Genomic DNA, 13,479 nt, shown 5'->3' with positions numbered 1-13,479 from the left:
AAGAACCAAAAGTAAATTGGGATCTCAGGACTCCAGAGACTAGGTAGCAAAGCCTAGATCTCAATTGCCTTCCCAGATCCAAGTTCTCAAAGCAATTGGCAAGAAATTGAAGAAGAAGCAGTAAAGGAAATGTGTTCAAATTCAATTATGCAAAAATAAAATCAAAGAGATCTTGAGTGGAGATTGAGACAGAATTTTCCCAATTCTTAACACCCAAGACTCAAACAGGAAAAGTAGAAAATGCCCAAGCAAGAACCAGGAAGAAGAGAGATCAATTCTCCTCCCTAATTCTCTAAAATCTCAGTGAAGTCACCAAAAGAAGTTCCAAAGTTCAAAAATAAAAAAAAGAAGATTCAAAGCTCAAAAGAAAGATCAAAGTTCAAAAGTGAAGAAAAGGGTCCTAATTACATCAAACTATCTCCTATTTATACACTTTCTATTCTAGGATCTTGGGATTTGGATGGGCTTTTGATTTGGTGAAGAATTGAATTAAATTGGATTTTTAATTCAATTTCTGGCCCATGAAAAGTTGCTTCCAGGAGGCTGCCCTGCCCTTGTGGAGGGCAGGGCAGAAAATGGTGCGTGTTGGTGCTTGCGTGCTTGGTGTGTGATGCTGCAGGATGCTGCCCTGCCCTCGCGGAGGGCAGGGCAGAACTTTTTGGTGCACCAGATTGGTGCCTGTGCGTGCTGCTGGTGCTGCCGAGTGGTGCCTGTGCGTGCTGCTGGGGCTGCCGAGCCTTCCCTTGGTGCGCCAGAATGGTCCGCTGGCTGTGCACCACAAAATGCTGCCCTGCCCTCGCGGAGGGCAGGGCAGTGTTTCCAAAAGTGAAGTTCCAAGTTCGAAACTTGGTGGATGCACACGCTACTTCTTTTCCTTGGTTTTCTTGGCACCAAATTAAGGCTTAGTTTCTTGTTTCCTCATGGTGCCGTGTTCGATCCTTGTGGCAAGCAATGGTGAGCTTTTTCTTTGGATTTCTTCCTTTGTTGAGCCCGATATTGCCCTTGAGGAGGGCAGGGCAGTGTTTTTGTTCCCTTTGATCCATGGCATCAATTTGTGCTCTGCCCTTGTCGTGGGCAGGGCAGTGTTGCCTCTTCTTGGCTTGCTCCCTTATGTTGCCCTCCTAGAGGGCAGTGTGCCCTTGTGGAGGGCAATGCTTGCTTCCTCCATTATGCGCCACACTTCTCCTTCCTTTGACCACTTTTTCTTCCCCTTGGGCCACGCTTTCTTAGGCCACGCTTTTCTTTTTTCTTCTTTTCTTCACCTACAATAAACCAAAACAACCACTCCAAGTATCACTAAATTCACAAGGCTTATAAATCGATTAAAAATCAATTAAATTTAGCTTAAACCTCATGAGTTAACATTAATTTCATGGTGGTTGTTTGATTTAAAGAAGTTATGCATTTTCACTCCAAATCAATTACTTAGGATGCAAGAAAGTGCATAAATGCTAATAAAACAAGTGAAATTAGCTTGAAAAATGGGTATATGATGACTAGTCATCACAACACCAAACTTAAATCTTGCTTGTCCCCAAGCAAGCATCAAAACTAAGAGAAATTGAAATGAACAAGAAAAGAACACATATCCTTATTAGGCATATAGCAGAACTTGATTTATGGGGTCTTTATGCAGACAACAATAACTCAAGTTATTGTTTGCTGTTACATAGTATACATTTTTCATCAAAGGCTTGCTAAACTTGCTGTTATAAGATTTACTTATTTAATTACTCCCTTGCTAACTTTTCTTTCTTATAATGTTTAACAAGCTTATTCTTTTGGAGGTTTGGTGTCTAATGTTGCAGTAGTAGCCTTTGGCTTTATATTTTTTTCTTTCTTTTACTCAACATCTTTCCACCACAGACACATGGCTCACTAATTCTTCCTAGGATCATTGATGCCCAGCATCTCTTTGGATAACTAAATGTTTTGTAGCTAAGTTGCTCTTTATTGTGGACTTTCAATTGGCCATCCCAAATCAGTTGATCTAAGTGACCGGGTTTTAAAATACCCCTTAGAATTTACTCATCCAAGCATATCTTAGTACATGAACACCACAGGCATATGTCCTAGGGTCCAAGCTATTGGTGTCCAACCTTTAATTTTTTTTTTTTGCTTTTCTTGCCACTTTGGCTTTTTCTTCTTCCTTTTCTTTCTGTTTTTGTTCTCAAGGGCTTTTTCTTTATTGGTAAGGGTCTTGATAACAGCAAGCTAACTCACATTTGAATGAGAATGAGATTATGCAACAATTATTTCATGAGTTATGCATTTAATCAAACATATATACCACCATTAACTTCCATTCTACTTATGCAACATTGGATATTTCACTTTTCAATTCAAACCAAATCTCTTTTATTCAAGCATATGGGAAACAAAACAAGATTAAAGCTCAGTGATGAATGACAAGCATTATGCAGATTTAGCATACATAATCAAACAATTTCACTTGCAACAAAATAAACACTTTAGCAAGATATATAATGGTTCCCATGTTCAAAATAATACACAGCAGGAAGGATTAAGTTTAGATACAACCTTTGAAGTTGCAACCCTTTAATTCTTCCTTCTGTTGTGTTTTCTTTGAGTTAGGATGCACAATATCTTCAATTATTAACTCATGTCCTGCTTAATTCTCAAAGTTGCTTGCTTCTCAAGCCCTTAAGTGTATGGTTAGTATGCATAAATTGAGTGTGGCTCTTGGATTTGTTTTGGTGTGTGAACACCAAACTTAATTGTTTCCCACTGCCTTTTATGCAACAATTTAACCATACGTGAAACCTTGTGTCCTTGCTAAAGGTTAATGAAATTAAAGCTAAAAGCAATTAAACAGTTGAATAATGTGTTTGGTTGCTTGGAGCTAGCATCTTGCAAGAGGTGAGACTGTGTTTTTTAAGTGACATTTTTGGTGGAACACCAAACTTAGAATCTTTCATTCTCCCTTAATTTATTTTGGTGTGCAACACCAAACTTAGCTCCTTGCAATCCATATCAATTATTCAACATTTTTATTGAAAAAGCTATGAAAAGAAAACTACCTCAGGTTGGGTTGCCTCCCAACAAGCGCTTATTTATTGTCACTAGCTTGACATCTTATCCTTTGATCATGGGGGTTGAAAATCATAGTGCCTCAGCATTTCACCTCTTATTGTGAACTTCCTTCCAGTCTCATCTTCGATGATCTCTAGGTGTTCAAGTGAAAGGATCCGGTTCACAGTATAGCACTCAGATGATTGTGGAGACACCTTCATTGGTTGGGTGTTTAACACCACTTTATCCCCTGGTGAAAAGCCTTCAGTAGGGATTTTCTTGTTTCTCCACCCTCTTGGCCTTTTTTTCTTTTCTTTCTCAAAAGATACTCCCTGCCTTGGTTGTTCTTTGTCCGGGATGTTGAATTTCTCATCTGGGGGTTTTGGATCTAGTTCCTCCTTGACTTCTTTGGTTTGTTGCACCATCTCTACTGCTTTCAAGCATGGATTTAGAAGTCTTGGAGTTAACTCATTGACTGCCTCCTTCAAACTTTGATCTCTGGCCTTATCCTTCATAAAATCTTCTTCTTGAATGGGTTCATGCAAGGTTTTAAAAACATGGAATGCTAGATGCTTATCATGCACTCTCAGCAACAATTCCCCTTTTTCCACATCTATCAATGCTCTGCCCGTAGCTAGGAAAGGCCTTCCCATGATGATGGGAGTGTTAGGGTCCTCTTCTATATCTAAGATAACAAAGTCAACAGGGAGAAAGAATTTTCCCACTTTTACCAACACATTCTCCACAACTCCCAGTGCTTGCTTAGTGGATTTGTCAGCCATTTGGAGAACTATTTGTGTGGACTTCAACTCAGAAATTTGAAGTTTCTTCATTAGAGACAAAGGCATCAAGTTTATGCTTGCACCGAGGTCACAGAATGACTTCTCAATTGTTATGTTTCCTATGGTGCAAGGTATGTAAAAAGTCCCAGGATCATCTTTCTTCTCTGGCAACTCTCTTTGGAGGATAACACTACATTCCTTTGTCATTTCAACAATCTGTCCTTCCTTCAGGGATCTTTTCTTTGTCAGCACTTCCTTCATGAATTTGGCATATAGTGGCATCTGTTCAAGTGCTTCCAAGAAAGGAATATTGATGCTAAGTGTCTTGGATATGTCCAGGAATTTTGAGTATTGCTTATCCTCATTTTCTTTTTTAAACCTCTGAGGGTATGGAAGTTTGGGGACACAAAGATTCACTCCTTCCCTCTTCTCTTGTAGTTGTGATTCAAGGGTGTTCTTGTATCCCTTTGAAATTTTTGTATTTTTGGTTTCTAGATCCTCTTTACTTTTCCCTTCTGTCTCTTCTTGTGGAACTTCTCTGTTGTGTTTGTCCTGATTGATGGCTTCTTTCTTCATAGTCTTCTCACTTCCCACTGTGATTGCTTTGCACTCCTCCCATTTTGTGGCTTTTCCTTTGTCCCTTGGGTGTTCTTCAGTGACATTGGGGAAGGCATTTGCTCTCTTCTCATCCATTTCTGAAATTTGCTTAGCCATTTGCCCCATATGTCTCTCAAGGTTTCTGATTGAGGTTTCTTGGTTTTTGAATGCCAGGGTCTGATCTTTCCTTGCAGCTTCCTGATCTTGTCTTGCCATTTCTTGATTTTTCATGAGTTTCTCCATCATTTTCTCTAGACTTGAGATTCTTTGAGAGTCTAAATTTGGTTATGGTTGTGTGAAATGAGATGGTTGTTCTTGGAAGTTATCTGAATTAATTGTGTGGGTACTTTGTGGGTGGGATGTGGTTGTGGAAAAATTATTCTGGTGGTTTTGTAAGTTATTATGGGGTTGGTGATATGTGTTTTGTGAATTTTTGAATTGGTTAGTATTATTGGATGAATGGTTATGGTTGCTTGTGTTGCTGAGGCTGCAAGAGTTGAAGTCTCTTTGTCCTTGATTCTGATGCTCACCCCACCTTGAATTAGAATGAGTCTTCCAGGGTGTCTTGCGTGCATTACCATGAAAATTGTGTTGAAATGAACTTGAAGTATTGTTCATGCATTGCACCTGCTGATGTGCTATAAACTTGATAGCTACGATTTTAGGAAATTGCACGATCGGCAAAAATTCCTTCCGGCAAGTGCACCGGTTATCGTCAAGTAAAAACTCACAATAGAGTGAGGTCGAATCCCACAAGGATTGGTTGAATGAGCAATTCGGATTAGAAGTGTGTTCTAGTTAAGCGGAATCAAGATTTAGATGAGAATTGCGGAATGTAAAATTGGCGGGAAACGTAAATGGCAAGAAATTAAAAGTGCGGAATCTTAAATTGCATGAATTAAAGAGCGAGAAGCTAAATTGCTGAAATTAAAAGGGGATCGGGGTGATTGCATGAATTTAATTGCAGAATATAAATAGAAAGTGGTAGATCAGAAATGGAGAATTCATTGGGTTTCAGGAGATATTGAGATCTCCGAATCAAAACATTTTTATCCCTTCCTCAACCAATGCATTCATTGAATTTTGCTTGGCAATCTTATATGATTGGATCCCAATCCCTTGGCTCACCAATTCTCTCTAAAAACAAACAAATTCCCAATCCCTTGGTTTAAATGTTCATAAGAAGAGATGATGCTCGATCACTGATTATACCACACAGTTTCATGAACCACAATTTGGTAGGATTACATGTCACAATATCCATCCAAACCCCAATCCAATTCACTGTGAGAAAGCTTCTCTAGCATGAATCCTCCATTCCTTTCCCAAGGTTCCGAAGGATTCCAATTATGGATAGTTTCTTTCCAAAGACAACTATCCAATGGAATTAGATCGAGAAGCTTTCTAACAAAATTCAAGAGAAAAGATTGAAGAAGAAGATAAAAACTATTATTGATTCATTGAATTACAATAGAGCTCCCTAACCCAATGAAAGGGGTTTAGTGAGTCATAGCTCTGAATTCAATTACAAAAAGATGAAAACTAGCAAAAATGATCAAAAGTTCTCAAAAGTGTTAAAAAGTCCCCTACTAACTTAAATTCTATCCTATTTATACACTTTCTAAATTGAGCTTCTGTTGTGTTTCTTGGGCTTTGAGGCCTTTCCCTGATTTTCTTTTGCTTTGGGTTTATGATCCATAATCCTGATGAGGCTGCTGATCCAATTCTGTAACATTCATTGAGCCAACTTAGTGATAATCAAGTAATTACACATGACTCAACAAATTGAAATTCCAGACTCATCAATTCTTCAGGCCCAATCCCATAAACCATGATATTCAATTGGGTTTCATACCAGAGTACGTTTAAGTTAATGTTTGTGCTCAAATGCTAACTTAAACTGCAATATCTTTGGCCCAGAAACCTTTTCAAATAGTGGCGTTTAAGTTGAAGTTTAAGCTTAAACTTCAACTTAAACGCCAGACACTTCCAGGAGGTAAAATTGTCGAACACGTTTAAGCTTCAGTTTAAGGTTAAACTGAAGCTTAAACGTGGGAATGGAAGAAAGCAATCCTGGAGTGTGAAATGTCGAACACGTTTAAGCTTCAGTTTAAGGTTAAACTGAAGCTTAAACGTGGAAATGAAGAAAGCACCCTGGAGGATGGAATTGGTCGAACACGTTTAAGCTCCAGTTTAAGCTTAAACTGGAGCTTAAACGTGGAAATGAGGAAAGCAACCCCTGGAGGAAAATTGGGTCGAACACGTTTAAGCTTCAGTTTAAGGTTAAACTGAAGCTTAAACGTGGAAATGAGAAAGCAACCCTGGAGGAGAAAAAAATAGTCGAACACGTTTAAGCTCCAGTTTAAGCTTAAACTGGAGCTTAAACGTGGGAATGCTCCCTGGTGCATTTCATTTCTGGCGTTTAACTTCCAGTTTAAGGTTAAACTGGAGGTTAAACGCCACTTTCAGCTTTCATGATTTTGGCGTTTAATGCTCCAGTTTAAGCTTAAACTGGAGCTTAAACTGGAGCTTAAACTCCACATGTGATATTCAAGCTTCTTTTATTGATTTTGTTGCTTCCTTGCCTAGCCTCTTCTTCCCTGAAATCATCCAAACAACTGCATCAAAGTCTTGCAAAATTTCATGAGAAATCTTTCATTCATAGCATTCAAGTAATATAACTAAAAACTCATGAAATTTGCATCAAAATCATACTGTTTGGATGGTTTATTGCTTTGTTATTCATTTAACCATTCTTGGTTACTTTAAGCTCAAGAAAATGCATAAAACAACTAAAACTAACAGAAAAATGCTAGTGAAACTAGCCTAAGATGCCTTGGCATCACAACACCAAACTTAATACTTGCTTGTCCTGATGAGCGGATAATTTGTACACTTTTTGGCATTGTTTTTAGTATATTTTTAGTATGATCTAGTTAGTTTTTAATATATTTTTATTAGTTTTTAGTTAAAATTCACTTTTCTGGACTTTACTATGAGTTTGTGTGTTTTTCTGTGATTTCAGGTATTTTCTGGCTGAAATTGAGGGACCTGAGCAAAAATCTGATCCAGAGACTCAAAAGGACTGCAGATGCTGTTGGATTCTGACCTCCCTGCACTCGAAGTGGATTTTCTGGAGCTACAGAAGCCCAATTGGCGCGCTCTCAACGGCGTTGGAAAGTATACATCCTGGGCTTTCCAGCAATAAATAATAGTCCATACTTTGCCCAAGATTTGATGGCCCAAACCGGCGTTCAAAGTCACCTCAAGAAATTCCAGCGTTAAACGCCGGAACTGGCACCTAATTGGGAGTTAAACACCCAAACTGGCACTAAAGCTGGCGTTTAACTCCAAGGAGAGTCTCTACACGAAATTTCTTCATTGCTCAGCCCAAACACACACCAAGTGGGCCCGGAAGTGGATTTTTATGTCATTTACTCATCTATGTACTAGTTTTCTATAAGTAGGACCTTTTACTATTGTATAGAGACATCTAGGACTTTTGGTAGCTATCTTTGTTTTATGCTATCTTAGACCTTTGGGAGGCTGGCCATTCGGCCATGCCTAGACCTTATTCTTATGTATTTTCAACGGTGGAGTTTCTACACACCATAGATTAAGGTGTGGAGCTCTGCTGTACCTCGAGTATTAATGCAATTACTATTGTTCTTCCATTCAATTCCGCTTGTTCTTTGTCCAAGATATCACTTGTTCTTCAACATGATGAAGGTGATGATTGACGCCCATCACCATTCTCACCCATGAACAAGGTGACTGACAACCATTCTTGTTCTACAAGCATCTGAGGCTTAGTGAATGTCTCTTGGATTCCTGATTGCACGATGCATGGTTGATCGCCTGACAACCGAGTGCTCGCCTGACAAACGAGCCAGCCATTCCGTGAGATCAGAGTCTTCGTGGTATAGGCAGGACCTAATGGCAGCATTCAAGAGAATCCGGAAGGTCTAACCTTGTCTGTGGTATTCTGAGTAGGATTCAATGATTGAATGACTGTGACGTGCTTCAAACCTGTAACCTACTGGGCGTTAGTGACAGACGCAAAAGAGTGATTCTATTCCGGTAGGGGAGGGAACCAAACCGGTGATTGGCAGCACTGTGACAGAGTGCGTGCATTAGCTTTCACTGCGCGGATGGGAGGTAGCTGCTGACAACAGTGAAACCCTACACGAGCTTGCCATGGAAAGGAGTAAGAAAGGATTGGATGAAGGCAGTAGGAAAGCAGAGAGACGGAAGGGAAGGCATCTTCATACGCTTGTCTGAAGCTCTTACACCAATGATATACATAAGTATCACTATCTTTATCTTCTATGTTATTTTCGTTCATCATCATATACATTTGAGTTTGCCTGACTAAGATTTACAAGATGACCATAGCTTGCTTCAATGCTAACAATCTCCGTGGGATCGACCCTTACTCACGTAAGGTATTACTTGGACGACCCAGTGCACTTGCTGGTTAGTTGTGCGAAGTTGTGTAATGCCATGGAATTGAACCACCAAGTTTTTGGAGTTCATGACCAGGGATTATGAGAGTTGTGAAAAGTATTGTTCACAATTTCGCGAACCAAGTTTTTGGCGCCGTTGCCGGGGATTGTTCAAGTTTTGAGCAAGCTTTTGGTAACAATGCCTGGGATTGTTCTAGTTTGGACAACTGACGGTTCATCTTGTTGCTTAGATTAGGTATTTATTTTTTTCGAAATTCTTGAAGATGAATTCTAGAGTTTCATGATGATTTGTTGAAATCTGGCTGGCTGAGAAGCCATGTCTAATCTGATTGGACCGAGGTTTCAACTTATCACCACAAGAGCTTGTTGATTCTCATCAATTTTGCTCTTGGAGCAGTGATCTGCTAAGATTTGGCTGACCTTTGGTCATGTCTAGTGTTTTGGACCGAAGCTTTCCTTGAAAGCTTGGCTGGCTGTGAAGCCATGTCTAATTCCTGGACTGGAGTCTTAGACTAGCATTGCACTGATTCCTGGAATTCTCATCAAGGATTTTGATACCTTTTCCCACTTAATTTTCGAAAAACACAAAAAAATTTACAAAATCATAAAAACCAAAAATATTTGATGTTTCCTGCTTAAGTCTAGAGTCTCATCTTAAGTATGGTGTCAAATGCATGTTTTTGTTATATTTTTCGAATCCATGCATATATTTTTGTGTTCTAATTCTATTGACTTGGAGTATTTTGTGTGTCTCATATGCATTCTCATATTGTTAGTGTCAGTAGTATACAAACTGCTAAGTTTGGTGTCTTGCATGCATTGTTAATTGATTCCTTTTGCATTTTGATTATTAAAAATCCAAAAATATTTTTAATTTGTGTCCTTTCAAGTCAATGATACAAAGAATTGAAGATTCAGAACATACTGTAGAGGAATTATACAGAAAAAGCTGAGCATTCAAAAATGCCCAGTGAAGAAGGCAGACTGGCGTTTAAACGCCAGCCAGGGCACCTGGTTGGGCGTTTAACGCCCAAAGAGGTAGCATTTTGGGCGTTAAACGCCAGAATGTATACCATTCTGGGCGTTTAACGCCAGGATGGTGCTAGGGGGAAGATTTTGTTTTCAAAATCAATTTTTTTTCAAGTTTTCAAAGTTTTTCAAAATCAAATCTTTTTCAAATCATATCTTTTCAATCAAATGTTTTCAAATTCAATTTCTTTCCTTTTTCAAAGATACTTACTAACAATTAATGATTTGATTGAACATTTTTGCCTTTTCTGTTGAGGAAGGTTTTATGTTTGAATCATATCTTTTCTTGTTAGGCAAGTCATTAATTTTTAAAATCATATCTTTTCAAATTGTTTTCAAATCATATCTTTTAAAATTGTTTTCAAATCATATCCTCTCAATCACATCTTTTTAAAACCATAACTTTTCAATTAAATCTTTTTAACCACATCTTTTTCAAAATAGTTTTCAATCAAATCTTTTTAATTTCTAATTTCAAAATCTTTTTCAAAAATCACTTGATTTCTTTTTCACTTTTAATTTTCGAAAATTATCAATCAAATTTTCAAAATGTTTTCAAAATCTTTTAAATGAATTTTCGAAAATTCTCTTCCCTCCTTCCCACATCCTTCTATTTATGGAGTACCACTCCTTCTAAATGCACAATTCGAACCTTATCTAATTAAAGTTCGAATTCTTCTTCTCCTTCTTCTTTCTATTTCTCTTTTCCTCTGACATTTCAAGGAATCTCTATACTGTGACATAGAGGATTCCACATTTTCTTTTTTCTCTTCTCTTTCATATGAGCAGGAGCAGAGACAAAGGCATTCTTGTTGAAGCTGACCCTGAACCCAAGAGAACCTTGAAGAGAAAGCTAAGAGAAGCCAAGGCACAACTCTCTTTAGAGGACCTGACCGAATTCTTCAAGGAAGAAGAACACATGGCAGCCGAAAACAACAACAATGCCAACAATGCAAGGAAGGTGCTGGGTGACTTCACTGCACCTACTCCTGATTTCTATGGGAGAAGCATCTCTATCCCTGCCATTGGAGCAAACAACTTTGAGCTTAAGCCTCAATTAGTTTCTCTAATGCAACAGAATTGCAAGTTCCATGGACTTCCAATGGAAGATCCTCATCAGTTTTTAGCTGAATTCTTGCAAATCTGTGACACAGTCAAGACTAATGGGGTTAACCCTGAGGTCTATAGACTGATGCTATTCCCTTTTGCTGTAAGAGACAGAGCTAGAATATGGTTGGATTCTCAACCTAAAGAAAGCCTGGACTCTTGGGAAAAGCTGGTCAATGCCTTCTTGGCAAAGTTCTTTCCACCACAAAGATGGAGTAAGCTTAGAGTGGAAGTCCAAACCTTCAGACAGAAGGATGGAGAATCCCTCTATGAAGCTTGGGAAAGATACAAACAATTAATCAGAAGATGTCCTTCAGACATGCTTTCTGAATGGAGCATCATAGGTATTTTCTATGATGGTCTCTCTGAACTATCCAAGATGTCTTTGGATAGCTCTGCTGGAGGATCTCTTCATCTGAAGAAGACGCCTGCAGAAGCTCAAGAATTGATTGAAATGGTTGCAAATAACCAATTCATGTACACTTCTGAAAGAAATCCTGTGAACAATGGGACTAGTCAGAAGAAAGGAGTTCTTGAGATTGACACTCTGAATGCCATATTGGCTCAGAACAAGATATTGACTCAACAAGTCAATTTGATTTCTCAAAGTCTGTCTGGAATGCAAAATGCACCAAGCAGTACTAAGGAAGCTTCATCTGAGGAAGAAGCCTATGATCCTGAGAACCCTTCAATGGAAGAGGTGAATTACCTAGGAGAACCCTATGGAAACACCTACAATTCTTCATGGAGAAATCACCCCAATTTCTCATGGAAGAATCAAGAGAGACCTCAACAAGGTTTCAATAACAATAATGGTGGAAGAAACAGGTTTAGCAATGGCAAGCCTTTTCCATCATCTTCTCAGCAACAGACAGAGAGTTCTAAGCAGAATACTTCTGACTTAGCAACAATGGTCTCTGATCTAATAAAGACCACTCAAAGTTTCATGAATGAAACAAGGTCCTCCATCAGAAATTTGGAAGGACAAGTGGGTCAGCTGAGCAAGAAAGTTACTGAACTCCCTCCTAGCACTCTCCCAAGTAATACAGAAGAAAATCCAAAAGGAGAGTGCAAAGCCATAGACATGGCCGAATATGGAGAGGAAATAGAGGAGGAGGACGCCACTGAGGAAGACCTCAGTGGGCGTGTACCAATCTCCTCTAAGTTCCTCAATGAGGAACAATGGGAATCTGAGGCTCAAAATGAGACCATAGAGATTCCATTGGACTTACTTCTGCCATTCATGAGCTCTGATGAGTATTCTTCCTCTGAAGAGGATGAGTATGTTACTGAAGAGCAAGTTGCTAAATACCTTGGAGCAATCATGAAACTGAATGACAAGTTATTTGGAAATGAGACTTGGGAGGATGAACCTCCCTTGCTCACCAAAGAACTGGATGACTTGTCTAGGCAGAAACTGCCTCAAAAGAGGCAGGATCCTGGGAAGTTTTCTATACCTTGTACCATAGGCACCATGACCTTCAAGAAGGCCTTGTGTGACTTAGGGTCAAGTGTAAACCTCATGCCCCTCTCTGTAATGGAGAAATTAGGGATCCTTGAGGTGCAAGCTGCAAGAATCTCATTAGAGATGGCAGACAATTCAAGAAAACAAGCTCATGGACTTGTAGAGAATATTTTGGTGAAGATTGAGGACCATTACATCCCTACTGATTTCATAGTCCTAGAGACTGGGAAGTGCATGGATGAATCCATCATCCTTGGCAGATCCTTCCTAGCCACAGCAAAGGCTGTGATTGATATTGATAGAGGAGAGTTGATCATTCAAGTGAATGAAGAATCCTTGGTGTTTAAGGCCCAAGGACATCCCTCTATCATCATGGAGAGGAAGCATGAAGAGCTTCTCTCAAAACAGAGCCAAGCAGAGCCCCCACAGTCAAACTCTAAGTTTGGTGTTGGGAGGCCACAACCAAACTCTAAGTTTGGTGTTGAACCCCCACATTCAAACTCTAAGTTTGGTGTTGGGAGGTTCCAACACGGTTCTGAGCATTTCTGAGGCTCCATGAGAGTCCTCTGTCAAGCTAATGACATTAAAGAAGCGCTTGTTGGGAGGCAACCCAATGTTTTATGGTTAACTATTTTCTTTTGTTATTTTATCTTTTTTGTAGGTTGATGATCATAAGAAGTCACAAAAACAATGAAAAAAGCAAAAACAGAATGAAAAACAGGAAGAAAAACAGCACACCCTGGAGGAAGAAGCTGCTGGCGTTTAAACGCCAGTAAGCCTAGCAGTTGGGCGTTTAACGCCCAGTCTGGCACCATTCTGGGCGTTTAACGCCAGAAAGGGGCACCAGACTGGCGTTAAACGCCAGTAAAGGGCAACAACCTGGCGTTAAACGCCAGGAATGGGGACCAGCCCGGCGTTTAACGCCAGAAATAGCTCAAAACGTGATTTTGAGCAACATTTGGTGCAGGGATGACTTTTCCTTGACACCACAGGATCTGTG

General features: G+C 39.4%; 1 non-coding gene across 1 annotated transcript; it reads right to left on the bottom strand.

Moving 5' to 3' along the window:
• Positions 1-11,231: 11,231 nt before the first annotated feature.
• On the bottom strand, positions 11,232-11,339 carry LOC130951488 (small nucleolar RNA R71). Its single transcript, XR_009073989.1, has one exon. It is a non-coding gene; the product is annotated as a small nucleolar RNA R71 (small nucleolar RNA).
• Between the last annotated feature and the right edge of the window lie 2,140 nt (positions 11,340-13,479).

The sequence above is a fragment of the Arachis stenosperma genome, chromosome 1 (genome assembly GCF_014773155.1).
Source record: "Arachis stenosperma cultivar V10309 chromosome 1, arast.V10309.gnm1.PFL2, whole genome shotgun sequence".
Lineage (NCBI taxonomy): Eukaryota > Viridiplantae > Streptophyta > Magnoliopsida > Fabales > Fabaceae > Arachis > Arachis stenosperma.
Note: the sequence above shows the minus strand (reverse complement) of the source record. Positions and strands in the feature narration are given on the sequence as shown.